We start from the raw sequence: 13,117 nt of genomic DNA on the forward strand, positions 1-13,117 counted from the left end.
CCAGAGTCCACTGTATTCAAAGTGTGGCGCAATGATGCTGTCATAGATCGTTTTTCTCGTCGTAATACTCAGATGTGTCCCTACTCTATTCAAAACACCGACTTTCTTCCCTATCTCTTTAACAATGATGAAGTTTTAATAAAAGATTGCAGTCAATTATTACCCCCAAATATTTGATCTCAGATACTCTTTCCAATGCCTACCCGTTACGACTTCTTAGCGAAACAGTTTTACCTCTATGTTGCCTAATATGTGATAAAATCATGAATTTAGTCTTTTTTACGTTAATCTTCAATTTATTACATTCCAAATATTTTTCAATTTGATGGAGAGAGGAATTTAACTTTATTTCTATTTCGCTAGAGCTTTTTGCATAACGTCTGCAAATAAACGAAATTCACAGTATACTGGGGTACGTTCCAATATTATGTCATTAATATATATTAAGAATAACAGAGCCCCAAGTACTGAGCCTTGAGGCACTCCTATTGGGACTTTTATTTCCTCGGATTTACTACATCGGTAGTATGTAGATTGAGTTCTATTATGTAGATAAGATTCAAACCAATTTAATGCTCTTTCTTCAATACCGAATTTTTCCATTTTAATCAATAATATTGTTCTCTCAACAGTTTCGAAAGCACGTTTTAGGTCAATAAATACCGCTCCCACGATATTTCCCTCACTGATATTCCGTTTCCATTCCGATACTGTCTGTTGGACAGCATTTTCACATGACCTTCCCTGCCTAAATCCATAGTGTTCCTCAATAAATAAATCATTTTTTTCAAAAAAATCCATTATTTGCTTAGCTACAATTTTTTTTCTAGGATCTTCTCATATTGAGGGAGCATATTTATTGGCCTAAACTCCTCAATTTTTTTCGTATTTTGAATTTTCTGAATTGGTTTGATCTCCGAGTGTTTCCATCCACTTGGTACATATCCTCTTACAATTGATTCATTCATAGTTCCACGTAATTCTGGTTCTATCGATTCATTTATTAATTTCATTACTCTGGTAGAAATTCCTTCACTTGTACCATTTTTATTGGCAAGTTCATTTATAATATTTTTGAAGTTATCAGCCGAAATCTGTTGGAACTTTTGAAAAGATTTATCTGCATATTTCTTGTCATCTGTTATCATTTCTGTGCTTTCAATACTTTTAACAATCTCTTCAATACTATTTACAAAATACTGATTGAATGTATTTGCAATTTTCTCATCACCTTTTAACATTACATTATCAACGCTTAATTCGTCAGGTAATTCTATTTCAAGTGGTCCCTTCATTATTTGTTTTAGTGTTTTCCACATTTTCTTACTGTCCTATCTATTTTGATCGATCTCCTTATCATAATATCTAGTCTTAGATTTTCTAATTTCATTTACAATGAGATTCCTCTTGCGTCTATATCTGACCCAATCATCGTCATTATTACTACTTCGAGCTATGATATATAACTTTTGTCTTTCTTTAATATGTGTCAAAAGATTAGCGTCAAACCATTCTTTAGATTTCCCGTATTTTCTTGTATTACTCAGTGTCACAGGTGCTTCTTCATCTATTATTTTTATAATTTTATCAATAATTTTCGTAGGTTCATATTCTAAATCTTTATTATCTGTAATTACTATATCATTATTCACCTGACTTAATAATTTCGCTTGAAATCTCTCATTATTGAAATTTTTCAAAATTCGTCGCATACATATTTGCTTCGTACTCCTAGATTTATCTACTTGCAAGTTAAACTCAATTAAAGCATGATCAGTTATCTCTATATCATTAATTACACGCACATTTATTTTGTCATTACAGAATAGCAAATCAATAATAGTCGATGATTTATTATTAATTCTTGTCGGTTCATTAATATACTGCGTCATGCCCAGGCTTGAGAAAACTTGTAGCAATTTACGAGCGTAAAATGAGTTCTTGCTGATATCAATATTAAAGTCACCTACACATAAACATTTGGCATCATTTTTGAATCTCTCACATATATCCTCTATAAAATTTATAAAATCAATTTCATTTGCACTCGGAGAACGATAAGTAACTAGGAAAACACCGTTAAATCTACTATCTTTAATTTTTATGCCAACTGTCCAGCAATTATTCACAATTTTTTCATTAACAGCTAATTTATACTCAACATCATTTCTTATGTACATCATTACACCACCTGTTGTTCTCTTCTCTGAGTCATACCGTAAAGCTTGATACCCTGGTATCGTAATTTCAAAATCTTCTATTTCCTCTATAATTCTAGTTTCAGTTAAAGCTAAAATTGATGGTTTTTTTCCGTTAATTATAAACTCCTCTATTTCATCTTTGTTCCTCAACAGACTCCTCGCATTCATATATACAATTTGTAACTCTCGATTTGTTTTGTTTACCTTTACATTATTAAATCGTTCCCTATTTTGTACTTGTTTAAAAAATACTTGTATGAAGGGCACTTTTTATCTTTTACATGATGTGCAATATCATGTTCTGAAATTTTGAGCTTTTCTTTTTGATTTGTACATGTTATACATTTAAATTGAGTTACATAGCAGTCTTATGTTCGATGATTCTGTGTACATTTACCACAAACTGTATTTTTCTTACAATTTTTAGCAACATGATGGAAGCCCCAACAGTTAAAGCAGCGGTTTTACTTGACATACTCAAAGGCTGCATCTATTCTATCCCAGATTCAAAAAACCTTTCTCTAGAATAAAGTTTAACATATCGTCAGTGACTTCTAATATAAGTGTTAATTTATAATATTTTTCAACTACCCATTTACTACTTAATCTCACATAGGTCGCATCTGTTCGAGTGTCAAGTTTATTTTGCTTCAACAAATCTTTTACAATTTCATGTTTTGTTTTTTTGTCATACTGAACATCAACATTTGTAACTTTAATTTTTGGAAGATTTTTCTTTGGTATTACAACTGTGTATTCATCACTTAGTTTCTTATCCATTTCACCAGCCAGCTTTTCCTTCTCATGTTTGTCTATACACTCAATTACTAGCTTACCATTTGAAGCTTTTTTAATTGCACTCACAGAAATACCAAGGTCCGCAACATCGATATTATTTTCAACAGCTAATTCAGTCATTTGCGGACTGACAATATTATGTGGCTTTACTATTATTACTGAATTGTTTGATTTTTTCTGTTTGGAATTGCTGGAAGTAACATTAGCAAAGGCTTTGGGCTGCCCCATAACCTCACTGTCTATTTTATCATTATAATTTTCTTTGATTTGTGCGACATGTAACTTTGAACTTAACATAACTTCTTTCATCACTTTTTTGAGTTCTAGAATTTCACATTTTAATATATCAAACTGAGCATTAACTTTCTCCTGCACTATGTAAAGTTAACATTTTAAGATTTCTCTCACTGAATTTTAAAATGTGTTTTCATGTTGTTGCGATTTTTTCAGTATATCAATCTGTTCAGCAAGACCATCAATTTTGTCACTTAAAATTCCTTCTCTCTCTTCACCAATATCGTTATTGTTACTCTCTCTCAACCTTTTCCTTTTATTTTGATTGTTTATTGTCTGCACTATCGTAACTGGTTTGTTATTTTTCACCATTTTAGGCATGTCATTTACGTTATTATTTTGTTGCACTTCAATTTCAGTGTTGGATGAATGCACTTTTTTATTAATATGTATGTCTATGGGATAGGCACATTGTTCGAACACATCATTGTCCTGCCGATTGTGAACATCTGCAGTAGTTTTAAAACAATCTGCAGTTTGACAAGTCTGTACTTCTTCAATTTCCCCAGGGCATGGGACAAGTTCATCTCGTGTATTATAACTCGTATGAATTTTGGCACATCCTTTATGATAGTATTTAAGACAAAGTTTGCATTCATATTTAATTGTGGCAATAATTTTGCGGCATTTGCTGCATACAATACCCAATTATTGTGACATTTTGGAGGTTAGATTTGAATGTCACTGCGTTTCTCACTTTTCCACGCTAAATGGGAATATTTTATCACAATATGTTGATGAATGACAACATTCACAGGTTTATAATGAAAGTTATAACTGAATCGAAATAGAAATACTCCATTTATAAAGCTTATTTCACAATTTTGGTAAGAGAACTTCACTTTACTTTCACACACACAGAGAGAGAGAGAGAGAGAGAGAGAGAGGGGGGGAGGACACGGAAGATTCACTGTGGGAAGTATGAACGTGCTGCTAGTGGGAAAATCGGACATTGTCGAGTCTGTGATATGCATTTTCACCCGGTATGCATGAAAACACAGAATATCCCGAACGAAAATGGGGCTAAAATCAGGTTGTGTCAGCCCTGCTATTCTGCAAAGGGGATATCCTCTCCTCTACCAGCTATGCTACGGAAGAAGGACTGCGTCGTCAGGCTCAACCAATGCTTTCATTCTTGAGACCCTGGGATTATCAGCAAACACACAGAGAACCTGGATGCCCTCTCCAACAAGCTTGAATCTGTCCAGTCTGAACTGGCTACTGTCAAGGTCAAAGTATCAGCTCTCAACCAACTGCCTGCTCTGTTCTAACGCTCGGATGACGTCGAGGCGATTGTGGCTACACAACGTGATGAGATTCGTGGACTCCAGCAGTCTGTTGCTGATCTCACCGCTCAGCTTAATGCTTCACCTGCTGCTGCCCCACCATCTTTATCTTCAATGGACTCTGGTACGCTGCAACGTGTCATTGCTGCTGTCAACTCGAACTCTATCAGCCTCCAACGGATTGCCGGGCATCAGCAGACTTCCACTGAGCTCTTCATCTCAGGATTTCCTGAAAGTGATGGTCTCTCTGTGCCCCAGCCGTTGGCTTTAGCAGTCTTACGTGTGCTGAAACATGATCTTGACTCCTCGGATGTTTCCAACGCTCGCTTTATGACGATATCTCAAGGACATCCTGATTCTGCTGGCACTACCTGTGCTGCCCTCAACAACCGAGCAGTGTTCCTCGCGCACGCGTGTCAATTGAGCTGAAAGTTGCTTCCCCCGAACTGCTTCTCGCCATCATTAATGCCAAGAAAAACAAAGGCAAGTTGATGTTCTCAGATATTGACAGCTCATGCTTACCACTGGCTTCTACTCCTTACAGCCAGAATGATGGTGATTTTCTTATAAACATCAATGAATTGATCTCCACTGAGACGTATAGACTCCTAGGCAAAGCCAGGTCGGTTCTGAAACCGTGTGGCTTCAGGTTCATTTGGACGAAGAGTGATGCTGTGTATACCAAATTCAAGGAAGGTGATCTGGTGTACTTTATTAACTCTCACGCTGACGTTGATAGAATTGCTGGGCTACACGCGATCCCTGCTTCCTGATTTCTAGATTCTGCTTCCTCCTCTATACGTCGATCGGACTTTCAACCGGCTCTGACCTTGGATACGTCTAGATCTCCCACTGCTAATCAATTCAATGCGTGTTGTCTGAATGGCAACTCGCTCCGTTGTCGACTTTATACCATTAAAAGTTTTCTCAGCTCGCAATCCTTAGTCTATCGTGTCACTGTAGTTACTGAAACGTGGCTATCTGCTGCCATACCCAGCTCTGTCCTCAACATTTCTCACTACAATTTGCTAAGATGTGATCGCAATGAGCATGGTGAAGGTGTTGCCATCTATTAACATGATAGTGTCAAGGACACTGCTATCTTTGCTTCAAACACCATCTGGACAGGGAAGCCAGGACATGTTGAATATCTGTTCTGCGAGATCCGGCCCGAGTATTCATCACCAGTCTTCGTTGCTGCCATCTACCGCCCTCCTCATGCTCCTTTCAATAATCCGGTGATCTTCACTGAGCTTCACTGAGCAAAGTCATCATGGGGGATTTTAACGCTGACCAACTTGCTGACCACAATCCTGATGCCAAATATGTTCGAACGCTGATGAGCGACCTGTCGTTGCAACTTGTGAATCATGGTGTTACTCACTCTACACTTACATCCTCCACCTGGCTAGATCTCTGCCCTACTGATGAGAGTGACACTATCACAGGGTGATTCACCTCTGATTGCCCTATAGCCACTGGACATCACCTGATTTCTGCATCTATTGCTATCGGTGGCTGCAAGCCTCATGCTTCAGTCATTACTTCTCGCCTTTTATCTCGTCTCCAGAGGGTTGATGTTATCGATAGCTTTCAGCAGACTCTTCAGCGCATCCCTACGCCTCAATCACCTGATCCAAATGGGTTAGTGAAGATCTTTACCAGTAGTTTCATGGATTTGGTAGATGTGCATGCCCCGTTACGGCTGATGACTGTCAATTCCACCAAGGCTGCTCCATGGCTTAATGATAACCTGAAGATGTCGTATCGGCACGTGCAGCATCTGTACCAACGGTTCAAGCGTAGTAGAACATCACAGCGGCTCCTTGAGTTCCGACTGGCCAGACGTCTCCACCTCTCCAAGCTTGCTGAGGCTCGTACTAAGTATTATCACTCTCGGCTTTCTGGACTGTCTGGGAGGAATCTTTAGAATGAGCTTCGCCATCTTGCTCTTATCCCTGGCTCGAGTTCCAGGTCTACTGTGGCTGCTGACGCCTTGAACTCCCACTTTGCAGCAGTCTCTACAGTGTTGCTTGAAGATTTGCCAGACCTTGGGTTGGATCACTCGCAGTATACATCATCTACTACTGCCAGTAACGTTTCCACTCCAGATCTACGGTTTTCTTTTTCCCGAGTGAGCTGGCTTAATATCCATGCGGCCATATCTTCTATCACATCAAATGCTGTTGGTGCTGATGGGATATCATGGAAGATGATATTGAACACCTTACCAGCACTAGCTGATATCCTTCTCTCGATCATGAATCAGTCCCTTAAGAGCTGATCTTTCCTGATTTCTGGAAGAGGGCCATCATTTTCCCGGTGAACAAAGTCTCTTCTCCCAAACATCCCACTGACTACCATCCCACTGCACTGCTGCCCTTCCTGGCGAAGGTTATGGAGAGGTTGGCGTACAATCAGCTCTCCTCGTTTCTTCTGGAGCGCGACATGCTTGACCTTCGACAGTGTGGGTTCAGACGGGGCCACAGCACTCAGACGGCATTGCTAAGGCTTGTCAATGACATCAGGAGGGACGTTGATGATCGAAAAGTTACCAGTTTGGTCCTCTTCGACTTCTCCAAAGCCTTTGACACAGTCTCTCATTCTCTGCTACTGGCCAAACTCACCAGGCTAGGCGTTTTTCCTGGTGCTGTTGCCTGATTTAGATCTTATCTGACTGGTCGTTCTCAAGCAGTGAAGGGTGAACATGGGCTATCTTCTTTTCTCGAAACCAATGCTGGAGTACCCCAAGGATCTACCCTCGGCCCACTACTGTTCTCCCTATTTATCAACGACATCGGCAGTTCGGTCCTCGAAGTCCGTCATCTTCTGTATGCTGACCTCCAGATATATCTGGAATATGATCCATCTGAGCTTTCCTTGGGCATTCGGCGACTGAATGCAGATATCACCAGGATCCAGGAGTGGGCCTCAGCAAATTGTCTCCAACTCAACGTCGGTAAGACTGAAGCTATGATCCTAGGAGCCAAACGCTCCTAGCAGCTTTGTCAATGCTGTAGACGTAGCTCTGTTACCTAGTCTTGGATGTGATGGTGCAGCTATTGAGTTGGTCAGCAGTGTGAGGAATTTGGGGGTCATCATCATGTTCAACTCGTCACTTCTAGGATTAACTCGGCGTTTTATCAGTTATATTGCTTGCGTAGCTATACTGATGAACCCCTCCGGAAATTACTTGTCAATGGCCTTATTTTCCTCACATTTTCTATTGCCTAGCTGTCCTCCAGGGTGTGGGCTCTGTGCTTGATCTTCAGCTGCAGCCTCTCGTCAATAGAGCGGTTTGCTTTGTTACTGGGTTGCCTCGTGATGCTCCGATCTCTGCAGCTCGGCGAAATCTTGGGTGGCTCTCCATCTCCGGATATAGAGATTTTAACATTGCTACTGTCATGTACCAGGTGATGAGCACTAGCAATCCGGAATATCTGGCTGAACTCTTCGCAGCCTATACCTCCAGCACACCTCACCGACTCATCTTAGCTCAGCAGGCTCTTGTGGTTCCAAACTTCAGAACGGATACTTACAGAGCCTCCCTGGCTGTTGCTGGCTCGGAGTTGTGGAACGGCCTCCCTGCTGTCATCAGGGGACTACCCACATCTTTGGCTTTCAAGCGCCAGCTTAGGTGCTGGCTACGCACTCGGGAAGAACTGGGCTGACTGTGTGCGTCTTTTTTCATCACCTATGTGCCAGCGCTACTGCTTTCTCTTGCTTTTCTCTTGCTTTTATATCATGTGTTTCTCTCTATGTATTTTCTCCTACTTTATATTATCATTTTGTATTATTTCTTTAAATTTCTAAACAATAAACACCTTATCTTATCTTATCTTATCAGCTTTGGGTTGGGATCGCTTTCTTTTTCGTATTTCAACTTACAATTCATATATCTTCGAGTCTTCTAGATTTTAATGGATCATTTTAGAGTAGTTGGAATTATTTCGAGTCACATTCATGTAATTTTGTATTTACAAGAATTTACGATTTGTATTAATTTTGGGAAATAGGGGAATACGTCGGTACAATTATGTTTTATTATTGAATATCGACTTATACCTATTCCGTTTAGAGTTTAAGACTTTGGGTTGTTGGTTTCTCGATCGATGATTGGCTTTGTTAGTTGATGTTCTCGTCCAGGAATCCACCCCTCTGTCCACGACCCGTACACTGAGCAACCGAGTAAATCCCGTATCCTCGTAATCCACATTTCTGCGTATCGTTTGCGTTACGTTTCTTGTCGTTATAAGATTTTTGGGGGCAATCAGTAATTAGTTTTAAGAAAATACGATTCCGTTTGCGGTTCGTTAATTCCGCGTTGCTAAAAATCGACTGGCGCCCTAAACATTTGAAGTAAGGATTGAATGAGCTGCTGATTGTTCCTGGAATCCAGTTTTAACGTCATGGTTTTTGGCGCTTCAGACTTGCCGGATTGCGAGAACGAAGGTAATGATTTGGCCATGTTTGGATAATCGAGAATATTGGGTTAGGGTTTTATTGCGTATTCGTTGAGGCCAAAGAAAAATCATTACAAATTATCTCACCCGCGGATAGTCAAGGTTACTGGACCTTCAAGATAATTTGACGCATTTGATGATTGGGTCCTTTGATCACTTATCTTTTTAGTCCATCTGACCGTACGAATCCGTTGACCAATCCTTGAGCCCATCTGATCGTTCGGATCAGTCAAAATCATAAAACCCTCAAGATTAGTTGACCCTCAATATCATTGGACTCTCAAGAATAATTTAAATGTCAGGGGAATATCGATTTGGTCATCTCTCAATTTACCATTCTAAATATTTTTTCATGATGAGCCAGCCATGGCAATATTGACGAAATGTCCATGCAGGAAATTTAAATCTACACACTACACATTCGTGTATTTTATTTTACACAATGTATTTGAAATTCTGAAGTTTGAGAACAATTGAATCAATTTTACACGGTTTAGGCAACACAGAGGCCGAAGATCAATTGATCAGAATAATAAATGAATGAAACACATAATACATACGAAAATGTTCCAGGGGACAGGTGGAAGTTTTATCCTTGCGTGTGGATAAAAATGTTGTATATGTATTCAATATACAGTCTTAGAATGGAAAGTGGACCCCCGCGTTTGCAATTAAAATGAACAAAAATTCGAATATGGACAACCTGAAAATAAATCATAGCTTAGAATTCTTTATGCTGCAGTCTTTACTCCAACTATCAAAAGACTGACGTGTGAAATATTTCCAAACGCAAATTAATAGTGCAATAATAAATAGATATTCAAGAATGTATGTTGTCGCGTTTTCTCATCAAGTGGGGGATATTATAAGAATGACTTAAATCTGTGTACCATGGGTCGAATAATAGAACAGAATGTCAACATCACATTACAAAAATCACCAGGAGGTTGTTCATCAAAGTGTTCGTTATAAGAAACTCTTCAGTCATCATCTACCACAGTAATTGTAAATAATAAAATACCTTGTGTAAATTGAACACCTACTTTTCCCAAATCATTGCAGGGTAACGCAATTGACATGAATATGTGAAAATAATCCCTGTCAATGAACACAGTTAATTCCTTAAAATACGCCCTACATGACATGGTACCAAATGTAACATATAGAAAAATAAACAATAGTCAACAATGAGACCAGTGCTGTCAATGGCAGGCTGTAAACTTATATCACCAAAGTGGCGGAAATTCAACACAATTAATTCATCATTTGCCCATTTTCACTGGAAGCTTCTGCATATTCATATTTATCTACATTGACAAATTAGATATCAGCGGAAAATTTAATCCGATTGGAATGCTGGAAAATTTTCAATTGGTCGGACTGCAAGATTTGAAACAATAATCATACACTCTGTATGATATTCGGTGGCTACAATGTTCCCGTATTCCATGTTGATTTCCACCTGCCATTTTTGAATGCGCACTGTAATTTTCGGAACTTATATTTCTACTACAGCACGCCAGTTGATCAACATCTCATTTTCAAAAAATCGGTTAATATGCCTCGAGGGGTATATGAACATTTTGTATGTGGATTAATTATCGATGGAACATTTGGTCTATGCACTATCATGTCGTGTACAATTTTCAACCATTCAGTTTTCAGAAATCTGAGTGAGAAACTCAGACTTAGAAGCTCGCCAGAATAATCCCCGCGAACTGATTTTATTAGATGTGTGACTTAATTTTTACAGATTTTTCAGTAAATTTATTTAATATAAAAAAATAGAGAAAAACGAACTTAATCTTGGAAATATCGTCCATCGTTTTCTATGACTTGGCGCCATCACTCAGGTAACATTCGAATGCCGTCGCGAACGAAACTTGCAGGCTTCGAGGCGACAAAGTCATCGACGAATTTACGCACATCGTCCAGCGTTTTAAACTGTTTATCCACTAAGGCGTGCTGCATGGACCGGAACAAGTGATAGTCGGATGGGGCCAAGTCTGGTGAATATGCCGCGTGCGGGAGAACTTCCCATCGCAAGTTTAAGAGGGTCTTCTGAGTCGCGCGAGCAACGTGAGGTCGAGCATTGTCATGCAGCAGTATGACTTGCCTGCTTCCTTGCCCAGTAAATGGCCTTTTCCGATCAAGTTCTTCGCTCAGTTTGTTCAGTTGTCAGCTGTAGCGTTCCGCAGTCACCATCTGACCTGGTTCCAGGAGTTCGTAATAAAGCACACCGTTTATATCCCACCAGATACATAGGAGAATCTTCTTTAAGTGGATGTTCTGTTACGGCGTCGATGTACTGGATGGTCCGGGATCTACCCACGACTTTTTACGTTTGGGATTCTCGTAAAAAATATACTTTTCATGACCCGTTACAATACTCCATAAGAAGTCCTTTTTTTGTTGCCGGGAAAGCAGTGAAAGGCACGTGTTCATACGTTGACCTAGGTTGTGTTCGGTCAACACAAGTGGGACCCACCTTCTAGGTTTTAGGATTTTTCCCCTTTGACGCAAACGCTTAGAAATAGCTGTTTGGGTGACTCCTAACTGAGCTGCAAGCTCTTATTGCGTTTGCGTTGAGTCTTCAACCAGTAGAGCTTGCAATTCCGCATTTGTAAACTTTCGAGGCTGTCCAGGACGCGGCTGATTACTCAGATCGAAATCACCACTTCTAAAACGTTTATACCAATAATTACATGTTTCATAAGATACAAGGTCGGCACCAAGAACACTACACATTGATTCCCGTGCTTCAGAAGCATTTTTTCCTTGTTGGAATTCGTATAANTACATATTTCATAAGATACAAGGTCGGCACCAAGAACACTACACATTGATTCCCGTGCTTCAGAAGCATTTTTTCCTTGTTGGAATTCGTATAAAATGCAGTGCCGAATGTGCTGGTTATCAGTTGCCCATCGTAAACTCTATTATTCTGAAAGGTTATGTAACTTACATAGACTTGCCCCCTCCACGGGGTTCCCACTTTGTCGTTAGTGAGGGGGCTCGGTCACGGGCGGTGGAGGTCTTAAGGACTACCGCCGCCCGCGGTCGCTAAGAGGAACCCACGCAATCCATGTGTGTGAGCGGCATAAGCCATGGCCTCGGCCATACCCTGCCTAAGGATGTATGGCACAGGGGGAGCTGTGTCGCTAACGGTGCCTCTCAGAAACCTGGGCGACATCTGAGAGTAGTCTTGGGTGTAACCCTCCCGAGACAAGCCAAACCCTGGGCAATCGCGGCAATGCACCAGGTGAAAACGCTTTATCGCGGTACTCGTGGGACCAAAAATGGAAACCGATCTAAAAAATCTCAGTATTGAAAAAGTAACTTCGGGTGGGGCCAGCGATGGCGAACACACGAAGTCTGACAAGGCTGACCAGTCTGGTACCGATGTGAATCGGGTCAGACTGAGTGGAGCCGAGAGAAGACGTCGTAAGAGAGCGAAGCAGTATCAAACCTCGGGGGCAATTGCAACCTTGGCGGATCCAGCAAAGAAGGTCGATGAGGGGAAGGGGGAGGGGGCTGTGAGGAAGGCAATAAAACGTCTTCCATCGGAGCGTACCACGCCAAGCCCCTCAGTCAGACCAAAAGAAAAGAGAATGAGAACGCAGGATCAGGGCACATATNGAGCGTACTACGCCAAGCCCCTCAGTCAGACCGAAAGAAAAGAGAATGAGAACGCAGGATCAGGGCACATATGCTCAGAATACTGCGAGCTCATTCAAGTTTGCAGTTATGCCGGAGTCACTTCCGGATCAGAAACTGGGTACTGAAGAGCTAACGGAGGTGGAGAAACTCCTGAAGGAGGCCATTCTGGCGTTACCTGACGGGGTGAAAGCATCCACCTTCAACGGTGTCTGGGAAAAAGGTGTGGCAATGGTGTACTGCACTGATGAGGAAACGGGACATTGGCTGAAAAGCCTTTTCCCCGAAAACAAAATTGCTGGGCTTACTGGACGTGTGGTCGCAGCCTCGGAGCTTCCCAAGAAGCACAGGGTTGTACTACACGTGGAACACCCAGATCTAACCGCTTAAGAAGCATTCTGCTTCCTTGAGAAATAGA

This window comes from Diachasma alloeum, unplaced genomic scaffold, assembly GCF_001412515.2.
Source record: "Diachasma alloeum isolate Michigan unplaced genomic scaffold, Dall2.0 Dall_scaffold_00282, whole genome shotgun sequence".
Classification (NCBI taxonomy): domain Eukaryota; kingdom Metazoa; phylum Arthropoda; class Insecta; order Hymenoptera; family Braconidae; genus Diachasma; species Diachasma alloeum.